Consider the following 19,556-nt stretch of genomic DNA (forward strand, 5'->3'; position numbering starts at 1 on the left):
ACACATGCAGATGAGGCCATGGCACAGTCCCTCTATAGTGATTGGTACTGGTTTAGTCTCTGGGAACTCTGCTTGGCAGGCATGGTTGTCCTTCTGGGGTTGCAAGTCCCTTCAGCTCTTTCAATCTTTTTTTAATTCCTCCAACTGAGGTCCAGTTCTCAGTTCAATGGTTTGCTGCTAGCATTTGCCTCTGTATTTGACATGATCTGGCTGTGCCTCTCAGGAGACATCTATATCCAGTTCCTGTCAGCCTGCACCTCTTAGCTTCATCCACCTTATCTAGTTTGAAGGCTGTATATGTATAGGCCACATGTGGGGTAGACTCTGAATGGCCATTCCTCTAGGCTCTGTTTTAAACTTTGCATCCCTATCCCTTCAATAGGGATTATTCTTCTCCTTTAAAGGAAGGAGTGAAGAATCAGCATTTTGGTCATCCTTCCTGAATTTCATTTGGTCTGTGATTCTTGGAGAATTTGAGTATTTGGGCTAATGTCCACTTATCAGTGAGTGCATACCATGTGTGTGTTTCTGTCATTGGGTTAACTCACTCAGGATGATATGTTTTAGTTCGTTCTCTTTGCCTATGAATTTCATGAAGTCATTGTTTTTGATATCTCTGTAGTACTCCATTGTGTAGATGTACCACACTTTCTGTTTCCATTCCTCTGTTGAAGGGCATCTGGGATCTTTTCATTTTCTGACTATTATAAATAAGGCTGCTATGAACATGGTAGAGCATGTGCCCTGTTGTATGTTGGAGCATCTTTTGGGTATATGTGCAAGAGAGGTATAGCTGGGTCCTCAGCTAGTGCAATGTCTAATTTTCTGAGGAACCTCCAGACTGATATCCAGAATGGTTGTACCAGTCTGCAGTCTCACCGACAATGGAGGAATGTTCCTCTTTCTCACATCCGTGCAAGCATCTTCTGTCACCTGAGTGTTTGATCTTAGCCATTCAGACTGGTGTGAGGTGGAATCTCAGGGTTGTTTTGATTTGCATTTCCCACATAACTAAAGATGTTGAACATTTCTTTTTGTGCTTCTCAGCCACTCCATATTCCTCAGCTATGAATTCTTTGTTTAGCTCTGAACTGCAATTTTTAATAGGATTATTAGTCTCCCTGCAGTCCAACTTCATGAGTTCTTGTATATTTTGGATATTAGCCCACTATCAGTTGTAGGATTAGTAAAGGTCTTTTCCCAATCTGTTGGTTGCTGTTTTGTCCTAACCACAGCGTCCTTTGTCTTACAGAAGCTTTGTAGCTTTATGAGGTCCCATTTGTCTACTCTTGATCTTAGAGCATAAGCCATTCGTGTTTTGTTCAGGACCTTTTTTCCAGTGTCCATGTGTTCAAGATTCTTCCTCGCTTTTGCTTCTATTAGTTTGAGTGATCTGGTTTGATGTAGAGGTCCTTGATCCACCTGGACTTAAGCTTTACACAGGGCAATAAGAAGAGGATGATTTGTACTCCTCCATATGCTGACCTCCATTTGAACCAGCACCCTTTGCTAAAAATGCTATCCTTTTTCCACTGGATGCTTTTGTCTCCTTTGTCAAAAACCAAGGGACCATAGGTGTGCTGGTTCATTTCTGGGTCTGCAGTTCTATTCCACTGGTCTATCTTCCTGTCTCTGTACCAATACCATACAGTTTTATCACTAATGATCTGTAAACTGCTTGAGTTCAGGGATGGTGATTCCCAGGGAAGTCCTTTTATTGTTGAGGATAGTTTTAGCTATCCTGCATTACTTGTTATTCCAAATGAATTTGCAAATTGTTCTGTCTAACCCTATGAAAAATTGGAATCGAATTTTGATGGAGATTTCATTGCAACTGTAGGTCACTTTGGGAAATTGGCCATTTTTACTATCTTCATACTGCCAAGCCATGAACATGGGAGATCTTTCCATTTTCTGAGATCTTCTTCAATTTCTTTCTTCATATCATGAAGTTGTTGTCACACAGATCTTTCACTTGTTTGATAAAAGTCACACTGAGGTATTTTTATATGATTTGGGACTATTATGAAAGGTGTCATTTCCCTAATTTCTTTCTCAGCTTGTTTTTTTTTTTTTTTTTTGTGTAGAGGAAGGCTACTGATTTGTTTGAGTTAATTTTATACCCAACCACTTTGCTGAAGTTGTTTATCATGCTTAGGAGTTCTCTGTTTTAACTTTTGGGGTGTCCCATGTATACTACCCTATCCTCTGCAACAGTGATATTTTGGCTTCTTCCTCTCCAATCTGTATCCCTTTGACCTCCCTTTGTTGTCTGAGTTCTGGCTAATGCTGGGGACAACATACAATGGAGACATCTCAGTAGCCCGCAGTAGCTCTTTGTAAAAACTGGTTGTTTCCATTTCTCCAAACCTTAGCCCTGGACAACGGCTGTATAGATTTCATTTGTGTGTGACTGCCTTTCAGTTGGCCTTGGTGTGCACAATTATTGTATTATACCTGACTTTCCTACTTCTTTCTCCTTCTGCTCTGGTGAATTCTGTGAAACTAGATGTTCCTTGAGGTTATGATTCTTAGACAATTGGAAATTGATGCATAGGGGCACAGCACAGCACAGCCCTAATGGCCCAGGTGGATACTGTGTATTCTCATCTTGGAAAAAATGTAATAACTGCAGAATTGTAGTTCTAGATTAGGGTTTTACTTGCAAAGACAGCTTGAAGAAAATAAGAGAAAATGTATTAGAGCCAACATTGGGACCCTAAGAAAGGAAAAAGTTATTGAAGTTAGGAAGTAAGTTTTACATAATATTATAGACTGGTTAAGGAAGTATAGAATACATAAAATAATATACTAGTAAACTAAGTCTAACTACTGGAACCCTTATGAGAGTCATTGTGTGCAAGGAACAGAACGCTAGTGGAATTAGTGTGCTAAGGGTTACCTTGATTCTTTCTGGCCACTGCCTGGCAGTTTTGCCTATGTCATTTATCATTAGAGTGTCACAGGAAAATGCAATTAGCTGATCTCGGAGCTTTGGACTCTGAAGTATAAAAGTAAAGAGTTAAACTTCAAGTAATGATAAGTTTACAATTATTATTATTATATTGGCCACAGGCCTGGGTATAGTGCAAGCCTGAAACTTTGGGGAACAGTTGTAATTCTTAGTTCTTTGTGGGATGTAGTCATTCTTTGCATTTGATTTGGCAATGATTATAAAATGTCATTTTTCTACATGCTTTTGCATCATGAATAAAGGAGTGGGGCAAGAGAAAGGCTACAGAACATGTGAAGAGTAAATGAGAGAGAGCATCAGGCAGTGAATGAGAGAGTACATGACAGAGCTAATGTAAGAACAAATGTGAGAGCGAATGAGAGAGCATGAGAAGAGCATGTGAAGAGTGAGTGGAGAGAGAATGTGAGGTGTGTTTGAAGAGTGTGTGTGAGAATGAAAGGGTAATGAACAGACGTGTGCATGAGAGTGGGATTTTGAGAAAAGAAAACTGCAATAAAAAAGGCAGAGTGCACAAAAGAATGCAAAGTGACTGTAGCCACAAACTGTGTGTATGTGTGTATGTGTGTGTGAGAGAGAGACAGAGACAGAGACAGAGAGACAGAGTGAGAGAGACAGAGAGAGATTCAGAGTGAGAGAGAGAGAGACAGAGAGAGAGAGAGAGTGACAGAGAGAATCACGTTAAGCCTTGAAATTGCCTATCAGATTGTACCTAAAGAGTAATCTGTGGATATGTATTATGCGCCTTCCAGATAACCCTGCTTCCTGTTGAGAACTCTGATCCTGTGACAAAGGGCCAGGAAAGTCTGAAAGAATGGCTGCAACCTTGGGGCCAGAGGATAAACTTTTTGGCCTAGACCTCCTAATTTATCTTTTCACCTGAAGCAGTAATATTAAAATTTTCTTACTGGGATAAAACTATGATCCTGGTGAGCGTCTTGTTTCTTGGATGCTCAATCAGTTCTTTGTTGTCACAGACTGTTTGAGCCCACTCCAGTCACTGGGACTTATTCACACCTTCAAGTTTCCTGAACTTTTCAGATTTCTAACGTTTGTGGCAAACTGAGTGACAAAAGCAATGAATGTTGAGCACTTCCCTGGGGTCCAGTGCATATGGAGCTATTGGTGTGTGGATCTGGTAAGTCCCTAGGAGTTACTCTAAGATAGTAGGACTGTGCTCTTAGGACCCCTGCGTGACCTCACTTCACTTTGCCAGCTTTGTGGGCTTCTACACTGCTGCTCTGAGAAGAACTGAAAACTAATGGAATAGATGTGTAGCCTCCCATTACCTTTGTCATTGTTAGGATATTAGTAGGAGAGGTTTGATTGAAATATACTCTCAGAAATATTAACAACCATTGCTTCTTGTGTACCATCTGGAGAAAGTACCAAGTTCACAGACAGTTCTTCACAAATTTCCCAAAGCCAGCAAATTGGAGCATGAAGAAGCCAAGTCCAAGGCATTCAAAACCAGCATCCTCACCAATGCCCCCAGGAAAGGCTTTGTTAAAAGAAGGGAGGTACTGAGACAGTTGGCCCACATACAGTCAGAGAAGACTGTGCCAGGAGAATTGGGGAAGGATTGTGGGAGACAGTAATTAGGTATCAGTAGTCAGTGAGCAAGATGTAAATTGAAAAAGAAAAAAAATATATAAATAGAAATAAAATAAAGTCTTTAACAAAATGGGACACAATGTATTGCTGAACTAACTCTACTGTGTTTAAACTTGCACACATTTGAAAATCTAGAGAGACTAGATGTGATAAAGTAGAATGCCCTTGTCATTTACATATACTATGTTCACAGCAAAGATATATGAAGTAGATAACATGCAGTTCAAAGATCCACTGTTCCCTCACATCTATGTGGATCTGTTTCCCTTTATCAGGACTGTGGAGGCCTCTGCTCATCCAGGTGTCAGGGCTCAACCAAAATGCAGTCCCCTATGATCTCTGGCCAAGTGCTCTTCTGTTCCCAATAGAACTCTGCCTCAGGCTGCAGACGCACTGAAGGGCCAGCCTTCACCTTCAGGGCACAACCACTCTTTCTGTCTTTCCAGGCTCTCTGTTACTCAACTGGAGGCTTCAGCAGAGGCCTTTCATCTCAATAACAGAAGCTTACCTAATCCAAAACATTGGTAAGCCATCCTACACTCCTGATTGGCTGGTTACCTGAGACCAAACAACATAGCTCTCTTCTTTCTACCTGTTTTCCTGATTTGAAAGTAAATAATGTGATCATCTGTGGTGTTGGTGGTAAGAATAAAATGCTTAACATGAATAATAGGCCCATGCAGAGCATGGGCTTCACATTCTAGGTACAGAGTGAAGAGCTAGAGGGAATTACCAAAGAAAACAATAAGAATCCTAAAAACAATTACAGATAATCAAACGAAATAAAACAAAAACAAAAGCAAAAAAAAAAAAAAAATACCTTGTGGGTCCTGAAATTAAAGGCATGTATTGACTCTGCTCAGCTTTGTAGGTATTTCCAATAAAAAGCAAACAAACAAACAAACAAACAGCCTTATTACAGTTGCAGCAGTTTCAGGAGAGAAAGCTGGGAGACATCCTGTGCTGCTGCCCCCATGCTGTGATTCTGCAGCAACAACTTCCTTGGGAATAGGAACCTGTATGCAGTGGGATCCCTTGCTGGGCCTGTCATCTCAAAAATAGGGGCTTCCCTAATCCAAAACCTTGGAATCCAGTTTACTTCAGGCCAGGAATGAAGTCAACCATCATTAGTGAAAGAGCAAGGAATAATTACATAGGAAAAAATATGTGCCATAATCAGAAAAGATGCTCAACTTCTATGGCCTCCACAATCTCCACCCCTCTATTCTGAGCTTGACATAGTGATGTTGTATAACTCCAGATGGTAGGAAAAGGCAGATTTCTTCCCAGAAAAGTCATACATGATTTTCACCCTAACATATGTGAGGTTAGTTGGCATCGTTTCACAGAGTCAGTGTAGAGGGCCGCAATAACATTCGCCACCACAAGATGGCGCTGGCTTCCACTGTGCCCCACGTGGAAGGCCGAGATAGTTTCGCCATTACAAGATGGCACTGGCCTCCTCCCCGCCAACCGACTTCCTTTCAGGAAGTTAACTCTGTGCGCATGTGCAAGAGTGCCTTCGTGCCAGGTCTTTGCCCACTCCGGGGCGTGCCTAATGAGATCATGGGTAAGCAACCAATCAGGTGTGGATGCGCCGCGCTAGGGTGTATATAAGCCGCGCCATGCTGGCGCCCCGCCGCCCTCTATTATTAATAAATATAAGCATTTTGCCTACAGAAGGATTTGTGTGTTCCCGCGTATTCTTGCTGGCGAGAGACAGCGTGGGACATTTGGTGCCGAGAACCCGGGATGCCACGCCATCGCCAGGCGCCAAGAGGGGGTCTTCCGCCTGCGGAAGGAATCCAGAACTGTAGTGTTTAAAAGGTAGGCCCTGAGAGACATGCGTCTTGATTTGTTCTACTTCACTCCCCTGCTAGATGCGGCGGAAGTTTTTATTATCGTTTTGGCAACCCTCGGGCTTTCTTTATTGGCCTTTGAGTTTCTAGCTACTGCCAGATGGCGTCAGAGGTCGCATGGGAGCTGCCCAGCTGTAATAGCAAAGCAGAGAGTGCTGGAGGAGGTACAAGGCGGCATGTCAGAAACAGGGTTGGGTAAAAAATTAAAGAGCTCAAGGAAAAAAGATAATAAGCAGACAGTCCCCTCTGAAGACTTCAGATATGTGGAGGCGAGAGATTGGGGAAAAAATGCCCCGGGAGAGAAAAAAGGAGGAGATAAAAGGAACACAGTATTTTAGGAGAAAAATTTTGTCTTTGTGCTTGTAAAAGGTGTGATTAGGCTCTGGAAGCTTCACAGAGTCATACTGATCAGACTTGATAGAGGTAGACCGCCTGAAAATTTATTCAGGAGAATCAAACAAAAGGACATCTCAACGCCCACGCACAGCTTGATGGAGTTAATGTAATTGGGTTGTGAGTAAAAATATTCAGGACTGTGTTTCACTTCCATACCATTTGTGAATGTCGGTCGGGCTGCTTAGATATCCCGTAATATATCTCAGTATCTTACAGGAATTTGGTTTCAACACGTTGATGGACTAGTCCAGGAATTGAGACAATCCATCGTCCATATCAACTCCACTCGAGTGGATAGTCACCATGGAAGTGGTGGGAAAGGGAAAATCCTACCTCTCTGCTGATACCATCTATTTTTTTCCCTCTTTGTCTATTGTCTGTCCTTGGTGCACCAAGCTGTCCCTGTATGTCAGTTTATGTCTGTGGTTTTTGTTTCTTGTTGCTTAAATGTTTTATGTTTCATGTTCAAAAGAAAAAATGGTGAAAACTTTATCTGTCAATCGTCCACATCTTGATTTGGTTTTAACTCCTTTCAAAAAGGAACAAATGAATAAAAAGCAGCTTCTATCGGCCTTTGAAGCCCTGCACATGTAGCCAGGAGTCTAGGTCAGCTGGAGAAGCTGCCCTGGGGCTAAGCGTCTGCACGAGCTGATCTTAAAGGCGCCAGCAGCTCCTCAGCTTCTTTGGTGCAAGAGCTGATAGCTGTTTCTCTTAGAAAAATCCCTGACTTCTTCTTTGACTCAACAGGTGACAAGGTGCTTCTCTTAAAATCATAGCTAAAAAGGTAAAAATGGTGTATGGTCTAAATATTAAGATATGTGTAGCCACTTCAATTTTGTTTCTCATTGGTTTTAAATGTACAAATATGCTCTACGTGCCTTGGTTATGGGCTATTGTCTTTCAAGTTATTAGATATGGTTAAAAAGGTATAACATTGGTAACAGAAAGTTGGCTTAAAACTAATTTGGATAAAGTCATTCTAGACCACATGTGACATGGGCCAACCTAGGGAAACAGGTCTAAATTGAGATAATATTTTTATGGAATTCTTATTCTAGAAACCAGGCTTCTAAAAGATTTTAGGGCAATGTCTCTTTCTTCAGGTATTGGAGACCACACCATCGTGCATTCATTTGTAGGAATTGACAGTCAAACTTTGTAACGGTGTTTTGGAGACTGGATTTTAGAGGCTAGTTTGTTAGAAGTTGAGTTTTGCTTTCCAAAGTTGTGGTTTGCCCTGAAGTTATCTGTATTTTGATGCTAATTCCACTGCCCCAAGCTGCCTAGTCACATACTCAGGACTCAGGTGACTTTCCAAAGTTGTGGCTGTGTTCTGGTGTTACAAGGAGAACTTAAAGATTGTGATTAAGGATTGCCAGTGTTACACTGACTAACTCAAATTTATTTGTAATTAAGAAAAAATCAAACAGATAGAGATTGTTACAAGATTTACGAAGGATTGATGAGGTTTTGAAACTTGTGAGAGCATTACAGCCAGTTTGTTTACTCCAACTGCCATTTCAAGATTGATTCAGAGGATTGTTTTTATGCAATTTATTTACGTCCTGGCGATTGTGAGTTTCCATTTCGTGAGCTTGCTTATAATTTTAGAGAGCCCATAAAGTGATATCATTAAAAATTTTACAAAAGAATGGCTAATAGCCTTATATTATGTAATTTTGTCACTTCTTCAATGTAAGAAGTCAGAACTTTAAATCTTTCAGTGTATATGGAAACTTTTACTACAAACTTTTGCTCTCAAAATGAGCTTTAATATTTGGGGAGTAGCTGTTGCACTATTCCAGAAAAGAATATTTGAAACTAATTTTAAGCTTCTAAGGATATGTTAATTGGCTAAGTACCTCACCTTACCAGAGGACTTAGGTCTTTGTTATCCACATTGGAGATAAAGCTTCAGTTGTGTTAATACAAAATTGTAGGCTAGAGTCATGGAAGTATTTTAAAAAGAAACCTGGTAAAACATCTTATTCCAAACAACAGTTAAATTGGTTATTACAAAATACTGATATTTGGCCTATTACATATACAAATTTTTCAGGCAAAATTGATAATTTTACTCTTTACATGCTTTTGTACTTCCTATATATTTGTGCATACAACCCATATGAGCTTACTGTGTTTATAGGTGGTTCATCTAATGAAAAGGTTACATGTATGATTGGATCACTTGTTTATTCTCTTGAGTTTCTGCTGCTTCAACACAGATTATTAATTTCTGTGGTTTAGCCACTGTTTTTAAATCAAGCTTTCAATTCACATACTGATAGCCAATGTATGGCTTGTGGTTTACAATTGATTTCAATTACTTAATTCTTTACTAGAGACAGGTTTTCTATTTAAAATCAATGAGTGATTTCAGTGTGATTGTCTGACAACTCACTGTCCTTTCAGTGCTCTGGCTCAGACAACTAAACAAAACCATAGACCCAGCTCTTTGAAAATGGTAATGGAGTTAATATGAAAAGAAGAAGACTCCATTTGCTTACTTTCAATTTCCAGCCTCACCCTCCCAGCTCAGGGATTTCTAGTACAACTAAATCTAGGCAATATTTACAGGTTTTGACATTTCTAATTAATGCTTATGTTTAGGTAAATAAAGCTGGTGAGGGGCTGAAGAGATGGCTTAGTGGTTAAGAGCACTAAGTACTGTTCCTTAACAAACCATTTAAGAACTCAAACTAGATTGCCTAGACTCCTTAACAAGGGAGGACAATGATACCAGACAGATTATAGGCCTTACATAGGAACAATTAGTCAAAAAATCTCATTCTTTATATATCCAAAACAATAATGCTAGAAACAATAATTTGGTATACAAGTCAATTTATAAATACAAGTGCTCAGTGTCCTCAATTCAATCCTCGAGGACTTACCTTAATAAATAATATCTTAACTATATCTTAATAAATAAAAAGGGGGAGTTATCCCTGTATGCTAATTAATGCTCCTTTTATTTCAATTTTAAAATTTGGATGCCAAACTTTATGGCACCCTACAACTAGGCATACTTCTGCCTAGGTGAAATAGAAAGATTCACATATTGACATGATCCTGTCCAGATATTGTATATGGGGAAGAGGGAATGTTTGTGTTTTTTCTACAGGATGCTACAAGAGTGTGCCAGCTGCCAGAGGTGTTTGCTGAGACTTGCTGATCCTGGTTACATAAAAATTCAGCTCTCCTGGTTCGGGTCACTGGAGTCATTCCTCTGCCCTGAGAAGAAGATGGAAGATTCCCCCTCATCTTTTGTCATCACAGAGATTTTGGCGTTGCTGCAGTCCGTGTTACCGCTGCGTGTGTCCCGTCCCACTGTGGCCTGCTCTCTGACCCTCTGTGCACTGCTGCTTTCTGGAAAAGACTGGACTCCAGCCATTGCTGCCCCCCTCATTCCCCTGGTGACTCTTGCTGCCTTAACTGGTGTTGTCATCTTGCAGTCTATACCTTCACAGGAATGCCACCTGCATAAAGCTGCTGTGGACTGGGGAATTCTGTCCTGGTTATGCAGATCTCAGACATGGTTCCATTGCCTGCTGGTTGTTCCAGAGAAGAATGACTGATTCTGAACTGTCCTGGGAAAGACCTTGACACTTTCGCTGCTATTGTAGCAGCCATTTACTGCTATAGCCATTGTGTCTACAGTGTCTGGAGTTACCCTCCCCCAATCTATGCTTAGAGAAGCACAGTGGGTGAACTTTCCGGAGTAGTTGTTAACAATTGGGAATTCTAAATTTTATTATAGGAGCGGCTTGACTATGGCCCTTGGTGGTAACAGCTGAGATGAACCAGATGAGGTGCCCACCACTTATCTGGAGTGGCTCTGTTTGGTGCAGCCCTATGCTGTGGATTAGTGTTCATGCTATGGTTGGTTTGCAAAATCAGATCTCAACAGAAACTTGACGAGTTCGTTGTCACTCAACCACTTGTGGCCATTGAACAAGGGCCCCCCCGCTGAAATTTGGTTATCTATCTTCAAAAATTAGTCGGTATCTGAGTTCTCTGCTCTTGTACCCCATGGATCTGTGGATCCATTGCACTGGGATGAGAGACACTCAATGATTCTTTGATCAGCCCTTCCACATCGCTGAGGTTTCCTCTTTACACGCGATAGGGCGATCATGACTTCCCCACTAACTCATTTTCTGGCTGGCCTCTTTATAGAGTTCGCCCTAGGTCACTTAACAGTTACTGTCACACAGCACTGTGGTATCCAGTGATGGGCAACTTTCCTCATGCACAGTACATGGGGCCCGGTGGCGATAGGGTTACCCTTCGACAGATAAGGCTGTGACATAGAGGAACGACCTAAGACAGGAGCCACAGCAGATGGACATAACTTCAGAGACCTAGACCAGCCTAGAAAATAATTTATTATTAATTAATAAAATAATAAGGGGTAGATGTAGAGGGCCGCAATAATATTCGCCATCACAAGATGGCGCTGGCTTCCACTGTGCCCCATGTGGAAAGCCGAGATAGTTTCGCCATTACAAGATGGCGCCAGCCGACTTCCTTTCAGGAAGTTAACTGTGTGCGCATTTGCAAGAGTACCTTTGTGCCAGGTCTTTGCCCACTCTGGGGCGTGCCTAATGAGATCATGGGTAAGCAACTAATCAGGTGTGGATGCGCCGCGCTATGGTATATATAAGCCGCACCATGGTGGCGCCCCGCCGCCCTCTATTATTAATAAATATAAGCATTTTGGCTACAAAAGGATTCGTGTGTTCCCGCGTATTCTTTTTTTTTTTTTTCTTTTGTTAACTTGAGTATTTCTTATATACATTTCGAGTGTTACTCCCTTTCCCGGTTTCCGGGCAAACATCCCCCTCCTCCCTCCCCTACTTTATGGGTGTTGCCCTCCCAATCCTCCCCCCCTTGCCACCCTCCCCCCAACAATCTAGTTCACTGGGGGTTCAGTCTTAGCAGGACCCATGGCTTCCCCTTCCACTGGTGCTCTTACTAGGATATTCATTGCTACCTATGAGGTCAGAGTCCAGGGTCAGTCCATGTATAGTCTTTAGGTAGTGGCTTAATCCCTGGAGGCTCTGGTTGCTTGGCATTGTTGTACATATGGGGTCTTGAGCCCCTTCAAGCTCTTCCAGTCCTTTCTCTGATTCCTTCAACGGGGGTCCTATTCTCAATTCAGTGGTTTGCTGCTGGCATACGCCTCTGTGTTTGCTGTATTTTGGCTGTGTCTCTCGGGAGAGATCTACACCCTGCTCCTGTCAACCTGCACTTCTTTGCTTCATCCATCTTGTCTAATTGGATGGCTGTATATGTATGGGCCACATGTGGGGCAGGCTCTGAATGGGTCTTCCTTCTGTGTCTGTTTTAATCTTTGCCTCTCTATTCCCTGCCAAGGGTATTCTTGTTCCCCTTTTAAAGAAGGAGTGAAGCATTCACATTTTGATCATCTGTCTTGAGTTTCATTTGTTCTAGGCATCTAGGCTAATTCAAGCATTTGGGCTAACAGCCACTTATCAATGAGTGCATACCATGTGTGTTTTTCTGTGATTGGGTTACCTCACTCAGGATGATATTTTCCAGTTCCGACCATTTGCCTACGAATTTCATGAAGTCATTGTTTTTGATAGCTGAGTAATATTCCATTGTGTAGATGTACCACATTTTCTGTATCCATTCCTCTGTTGAGGGCATCTGGGTTCTTTCCAGCTTCTGGCTATTATAAATAAGGCTGCAATGAACATAGTGGGTACATGTCTTTTTTATATGTTGGGGCATCTTTTGGGTATATGCCCAAGAGAGGTATAGCTGGATCCTCAGGCAGTTCAACGTCCAATTTTCTGAAGAACCTCCAGACTGATTTCCAGAATGGTTGTACCAGTCTGCAATCCCACCAACAATGGAGGAGTGTACCTCTTTCTCCGCATCCTCACCAGCATCTGCTGTGACCTGAGTTTTTGATCTTAGCCATTCTCACTGGTGTGAGGTGAAATCTCAGGGTTGTTTTGATTTGCATTTCCCTTATGACTAAAGATGTTGAACATTTCTTTAGGTGTTTCTCAGCCATTCGGCATTCCTCAGCTGTGAATTCTTTGTTTAGCTCTGAACCCCATTTTTTAATAGGGTTATTTGTCTCCCTGCGGTCTAACTTCTTGAGTTCTTTGTATATTTTGGATATAAGGCCTCTATCTGTTGTAGGATTGGTAAAGATCTTTTCCCAATCTGTTGGTTGCCATTTTGTCCTAACCACAGTGTCCTTTGCCTTACAGAAGCTTTGCAGTTTTATGAGATCCCATTAATCGATTCTTGATCTTAGAGCATAAGCCATTGGTGTTTTGTTCAGGAAATTTTTTCCAGAGCCCATGTGTTCCAGATGCTTCCCTAGTTTTTCTTCTATTAGTTTGAGTGTGTCTGGCTTGATGTGGAGGTCCTTGATCCACTTGGACTTATGCTTTGTACAGGGTGATAAGCATGGATCGATCTGCATTATTCTACATGTTGACCTCCAGTTGAACCAGCACCATTTTCTGAAAATGCTATCTTTTTTCCATTTGATTGTTTTGGCTTCTTTGTCAAAAATCAAGTGCCCATAGGTGTGTGTGTTTATTTCTGGGTGTTCAATTCTGTTCCATTGGTCTATCTGTCTGTCTCTGTACCAATACCATGCAGTTTTTATCACTATTGCTCTGTAATACTGCTTGAGTTCAGGGATAGTGATTCCCCCTGAAGTCCTTTTATTGTTGAGGATAGTTTTAGCTATCCTGGGTTTTTTGTTATTCCAGATGAATTTGCAAATTGTTCTGTCTAACTCTTTGAAGAATTGGATTGGTATTTTGATGGGGATTGCATTGAATCTGTAGATCGCTTTTGGTAAAATGGCCATTTTTACTATATTAATCCTGCCAATCCATGAGCATGGAAGATCTTTCCATCTTCTGAGGAATTCTTCAATTTCTTTCTTCAGAGTCTTGAAGTTCTTATTGTACAGATCTTTTACTTGCTTAGTTAACGTCACACCGAGTTACTTTATATTATTTGGGTCTATTATGAAGGGTGTCGTTTCCCTGATTTCTTTCTCGGCTTTTTTCTCTTTTGTGTAGAGGAAGGCTACAGATTTATTTGAGTTAATTTTATACCCAGCCACTTTGCTGAAGTTGTTTATCAGCTTTAGTAGTTCTCTGGTGGAACTTTTGGGATCACTTAAATATACTATCATATCGTCTGCAAATAGTGATATTTTGACTTCTTCTTTTCCGATCTGTATCCCCTTGACCTCCTTTTGTTTTCTGATTGCTCTGGCTAGAACTTCAACAACTGTATTGAATAAGTAGGGAGAGAGTAGGCAGCCTTGTCTAGTCCCTGATTTAGTGGGATTGCTTCAAGTTTCTCTCCATTTAGTTTAATGTTAGCAATTGGTTTGCTGTATATGGCTTTTATTATGCTTAGGTATGGGCCTTGAATTCCTATTCTTTCCAGGACTTTTATCATGAAGGGTTCCTGCGTATTCTTGCTGGCGAGAGACAGCGCGGGACAGAGTCACCACACCCGGGATAAGAACACAGAAGCCACAGTTGACAATGCCAAATGGACTCCCTCCTGAAATTATGGACCCATTAAAATTGAGGTTTAGCCTAACCTTAGGCCATTCCACTCCCTGCCCATCTGCCTGAGTTTTATGTTTGCTCTGAGTAAAAGATCAGAGTGTAGCCCCAAATATTCTCATGATTGGACTTGGAAATTCAGGAAGAATGATATTGGAGAAGGGATGGCCATGTGGTTACAATGTGGTAACTAGTTTCTGACCAGGAACCTCATGCTTAGCCAATGGGGACTTCAAGTCCAGGCCTCCTGCTTGTTCCAGTGCAGGCTCAGACTTCAGGGTCAGGCCAGCTCCTGAGCCCCACACAGGGCTGCCTGCATGCCCTTGTGACTGCATTAGAGCCAGAGTGCTGTCTGCCCAATCCCCTTCTCTCCTCTTTGTCACAGCCATTGTCCCCAAGAGCACTTGTCAAATACCTTTATACATCTATCTCAATCTCAAAGTCAGGTTCCCAGAGAATCAATCCCTATAGCTGACCATAATTGAGGATTCACTGTGTGTGTGTGTGTGTGTGTGTGTATATATAATGTTTTAGAACACAGAATGGGGATTCTTGGTGAAAGCTTCATGGACATGTATGTTTGCTAGATGTCTTTGCACTGGGATCTTTCCACATGACTTAGATATCCTTGCCATGGGGTCATTACCCGTCACCTTGCCATTTCAGTTTTGTGTTTCTTTTGGATGCTAATGCTCTTTGACATAAGATCCAAGGATGAACTTCCATAATGGGTTATGGTTTCAGACTTGATTTACAGCCATGTGGCCCTCCGGTTGCTTCCTTTTGATCCTAGAGGTTGATTAATCTTTCCAGCAAGGCTTCCAGTACTTGATAGGATTGTGCTACATGCTGTCAGAGCAGAGTTACACAGAAATCATATGCTGGCCTTCCTCTGATGGTGCTTACCCTTGACTAGTCCTCAAACAGGGCAGCGTTTGGATAAAAAAACACTGCAGGCAAAGAAATCATATATGTGGGTCTACCCCTGGCTCTGTGAGAAATGAAAGAGGAATATGTCTTGGCTTACTGGAAGTCTTATCCCAAGACTAGGGAAGGAGACTCCCAGAGATCACGAAGCCTTCTCCTCATCCATCGTAGTCTGTATAGCCTGTGGCTTTCATTTGGTCGGTGTGATGACCTTAAAATGTTTCAGGTATTTCTGCCATGTTATGTCTGAATTATTTTTAATATTGCTGTGACCCTTTTCTAGCTTCTAGATGTAGATACATTAACTGATTAGAAGGTTTTATTTTTAAAGATTTATGTATTTATGTACATGAACACTCTGCGAGTGTGCCTGCATGTCAGAAGAGAGATTCAGACAGAAGAGGGCATTGGATCCCACTACAGATAGTTGTGGGTCACCATGTGGTTGCTGGGAATTGAACTTGGGAGCACTGGAGAAGCAGCGCTCTTAACCACCATGTCATCTCACCAGCCTGATAAAAAAGATTTTAAATTTCATTCTTTTTGTGTTTGTTTGCATCTTTCTTCTTGAGAACACTGTGATGGAATGTCCAAATGGTAATTAGTGGCGGTTGGTAGAAGGAGCCATATGTGTGATGCTGCCATATGTGTGAGGGGCTGGCAACAAGGTGCAGACCCAAGACCATGGCCCCCTGCCCTGAGGCTTGCCTGCTGGATGTGGGCTCTCAGCCCCATCAGGATGCCTTCAGGTGAGGACAGCAGGTGGTGGCTTGCACCCTGCTGAGCCGGCCTAGGAGAGTGGCAACTACAATCGCCATGCCCAAGCCTCAAGCCTGGGGCAGCTGGAAGCTCCGGAGGCGATGGCCGCGGTTAGGTCACGGTGGGCCTGGGGGCCGCAGAAGCCGCCCGGCCTCCGCCGAGCCCTGAGAGGGGACTGACGGGCCTGAGCGGAGCCCGGGGCTCCGCACCACGCACCTCCCCATTTCGCGCCTCCTGGTGTTCCCTGCATCGCGGAGTGGGCACACGTGTCCTTCCCACCCCGCAGCTCGACCGCGCCCGAGCCGGGCCTCAGGGCACGCGGAGCTCGTGGGTGAGCGCAGGGCTTGAGGGGACGGGGCGCGCGTGTTATATTTGGCGCCGGCAGCAGCGTGTGCCTGGGCGAGTTTTCCTTCCGCGGGTGCCCGCAGCGTGGGCGCCTCAGCCCAAGCTGACTCCTCTCTCTCCCTCTCCGACCCCGGCAGGGCCCAGAGGTGATTCTGCCTGCACGATGTCCTCCTTCCTGGAGACGAGCTCTTCGCAGGCGCCACGTCGCGAACAAAGAGAGAAAAGAAAAAAATGAAAAGAAAAATCAGAAGAAGCTGACAGAGAAGGGGGCGGTAACGGCGTTGGGGGGTCACCTCGGCCACGGGAGGGCGCGCTAAGACAGTGGCGGGGTTTCCAACCGCGACTCCACCCTGCAGTTTCAAGGGAAGAAGCCGAGGCTAGTCCTGCCAGGGGACCTGGAGGCCTGGCGCCCGCGCGGACCCCTAGCCCGACCTCCGGTCTGCTCCCCAGGGACAGCAAGCCTCAAGCAGGGCGGGCTGCACTTTAAGAGCAGTATCATCAAGGTAGGTAGGAGACCCATGCCACCCGCGCCCCTCCTTAGGCTCCTTCTGCTCCCCTCCCCCGCCCTGGGAAAGCAGTGGCAGAAGGAGGCAATGCAAAGTGAGCCCGTTGGGTAGGGGAAGGGAGGGTTCAGGGATGTATGGAGAGCTGAAGCAGGGATTGGAAAGCCTATGGCACTGGGAAAGAGTGGAGAGGTGCTCTGGAGTGTGCATGAGAGCTGTGCTCTGACATCCCCAGAGCAACTTGGGGCTGTCACACCTCTCCAGATGACTTGGAATTAAATGGCCTGTACCTGCCAGGGCAGGACAGGCATTTCAGAGGCAGCTTAGCCTGGTGGCACACTCCCTGTAATGTTTCCATTGTATGTTAAAGGACAGGGATCATGGGAAAATATTTCCTTAAAACCTCAGGCAGTGAATGTATTATTTAATAGATTTCTTCTGTTCTACTTTGTAATTGGTTGCCCCTTGCAAGAAATTGTATTTGGAGGATGTAAAATACCCTCCTTCAATTACTCGGAGAAAGGGAACATAAAGTGAGATTTCCTCTTTTTTAGCCTCCAAAAGCTCTGAGAGATTACAGTTCTGCATAATTTAATTCTTTCCTACCTGCTATGAGCAGGCCTCCAGATCAGCAAGTTCCTTGGGAATGGTTTTGCTTGTTTTTGTTTATTTTCCATGGTGCTGATTAGAAAGCCAAGAATTGTTTTGTGAATTTTAAATTTCAAGAGGTGACACCCAGAGTTGATGGTGGTTTCCTTCAAACACTGCAGTGTAGTTGCAGCATAAAAAAAAAAATACTTCTTGTGACAAGAAGTGGAAAAAGAAAGTTGATGAGCTAAGAAAAGTAGAGCCTTGAGCCAGATCAACCATTTGGCTTCCTCAAATATGGAGCAAGCATGGAATGTCGCTTTTTCAGAATCGAAGGGTGTTTTTAGGATAGGGCAGTGAATACTGTGTGGTGCTAACTGTCACTTTTGTGGCTGACAACCTTTAGGAGACAGGTCAGAATGTGCCAACAGCACAGAGTTGGCACTGGTGGTGTTTGAACTCAGAAGTGCTCAGGAACTGTGAAAGTTTCTCTGTTATCATCCTGGAGCCATCTAGTGAAATAGACCACTGTGATGCTGTGTAAGAGGCCGTTGTGAGGGCTGGAGAGATGGCTCAGTGGGTAAGAGCACCAAGTGTTCTTTCAGAGGTCCTGAGTTCAAATCCCAGCAACCACATGGTGGCTCATAACCATCTGTAATGAGTACTGATGCCCTCTTCTGTTGTGTCTGAAGACAGATGCATTGTCTCACATATAAATAAATAAATCTTACAAAAGATTGTCATCTACTGCAGTTTCTATGTGGACAGGGCACAGTTTAAGGGCTTTAAGATCAAATACATTGCCTGTCTTTAAAGATCAAGTGTATCACCTAACTTTTAAACCAAGAAATGTAGTGTCTTTTTTGCTGCTTCTGTACCTTTTAATGATGCATCTTTTCTCCTATAACATCATTTGTTTCCATAATAGTTCTTTTCAAGTGTATATGATCATTGATCCTATTTGCAGAGCTATTCAATATTTCTGTTTTCATTGGTTAAATATCTGTGGTGAATTTGCATTGTGATATCAGTAAAATGCTATGTGAAAATTTTAGAGAATATATGGGTTTGGGTAATTATAATAACCTTTCCCCTCAAGTGGTGGCCTGTTTACACATTAAAAAGACTGGAATGTATTACCATCCATAGCAGGATTGATAGGGAAGCACAATGGACAGCAACAGTGTTGTTCCCTTTGACAGTTTTGAGAGCCAAGAATGAAGTGTGAGTTGCCTATTTGTGTCTTACCAAATCAAGGCTTAGTGTCATTACTGTAGGAGCCCATGGAAAAAATGATGAGTTTTTCAGAAATCACCAGTTAAAGAAATGGTGGTATTGCTTATATTTAACTCTGAGTTTCAAAATTATGTTTCATTTTTCTTTATTCCTTAATGAAGCTTTTTCTTAAGTTTTTTATTCACCATTACACCCTTAGATGCACAGTGCTAGGATCGTAGTAGGTGCTCAATAAATCACTGACCATCGGGGAGGAGGAATGATAAGAAAGTATGTATTTTCTGTAAGTTCTGTTAGTTTCAGGAACAGGGGGTTTTAGGCTTACCAGTTATAGAAACAGAGAGAGCACTACCAAATTCCTTCTCTGAAGGCACAATTATTCTTATACCTAAACCACACAAAGATACAACAAAGACAGAGTAATTCAGACCTATTTGATTTATGAATATTGATGCAAAATGCTCAATAAAATTCTTGCAAACTGAATCCAAGAACACATCCAAACAATCATCCATCATGATCAAGTAGGACATGGCAAGGCTGCAGGGATGGTTTAATATACAGAAATCCATCAACGAAATTCACCATATAAACAAACTCAAAGGAAAAAAAACACATGATCACTTCATTAGATGCTGAGAAATCATTTGACAAAATTCAATACCCTTTCATTAATAAAGTCCTGGAAATATCAGGAATTCAAGGCCCATATCTAAATTAGGGAAATGTAAAATACATCAAACCAGTAGGTAACATCAAACTAAACTGAGAAAAT

The 19,556-nt window shown here is 42.6% G+C and overlaps 2 protein-coding genes across 10 annotated transcripts in view; both read left to right on the forward strand.

The window, feature by feature from the left end:
* The first annotated feature begins 6,169 nt into the window (after window positions 1-6,169).
* The window catches only part of LOC148003532 (disks large homolog 5-like), a 31,222-nt gene continuing 17,835 nt past the window's right edge, over window positions 6,170-19,556 (forward strand). For 6 of the 9 annotated variants that reach the window (XM_087568728.1, XM_087568736.1, XM_087568733.1 and 3 more), the window contains exon 1: window positions 6,170-6,412. The gene's annotated coding sequence lies outside the window, so the exon portion shown is untranslated. Of the gene's footprint in view, window positions 6,413-16,559; window positions 16,958-19,556 lie in introns of those variants that run through there. The other 3 variants (XM_087568730.1, XM_087568732.1, XM_087568735.1) reach the window with 1 other exon arrangement.
* Window positions 16,816-19,556, forward strand: part of LOC148003533 (uncharacterized) — a 54,607-nt gene continuing 51,866 nt past the window's right edge. The window contains exon 1 of the mRNA XM_087568667.1: window positions 16,816-16,957. The gene's annotated coding sequence lies outside the window, so the exon portion shown is untranslated. The remainder of the gene's footprint in view (window positions 16,958-19,556) is intronic.

This window comes from Rattus norvegicus, chromosome 9, assembly GCF_021556685.1.
Source record: "Rattus norvegicus strain SHRSP/BbbUtx chromosome 9, alternate assembly SHRSP_T2T, whole genome shotgun sequence".
Taxonomy (NCBI): domain Eukaryota; kingdom Metazoa; phylum Chordata; class Mammalia; order Rodentia; family Muridae; genus Rattus; species Rattus norvegicus.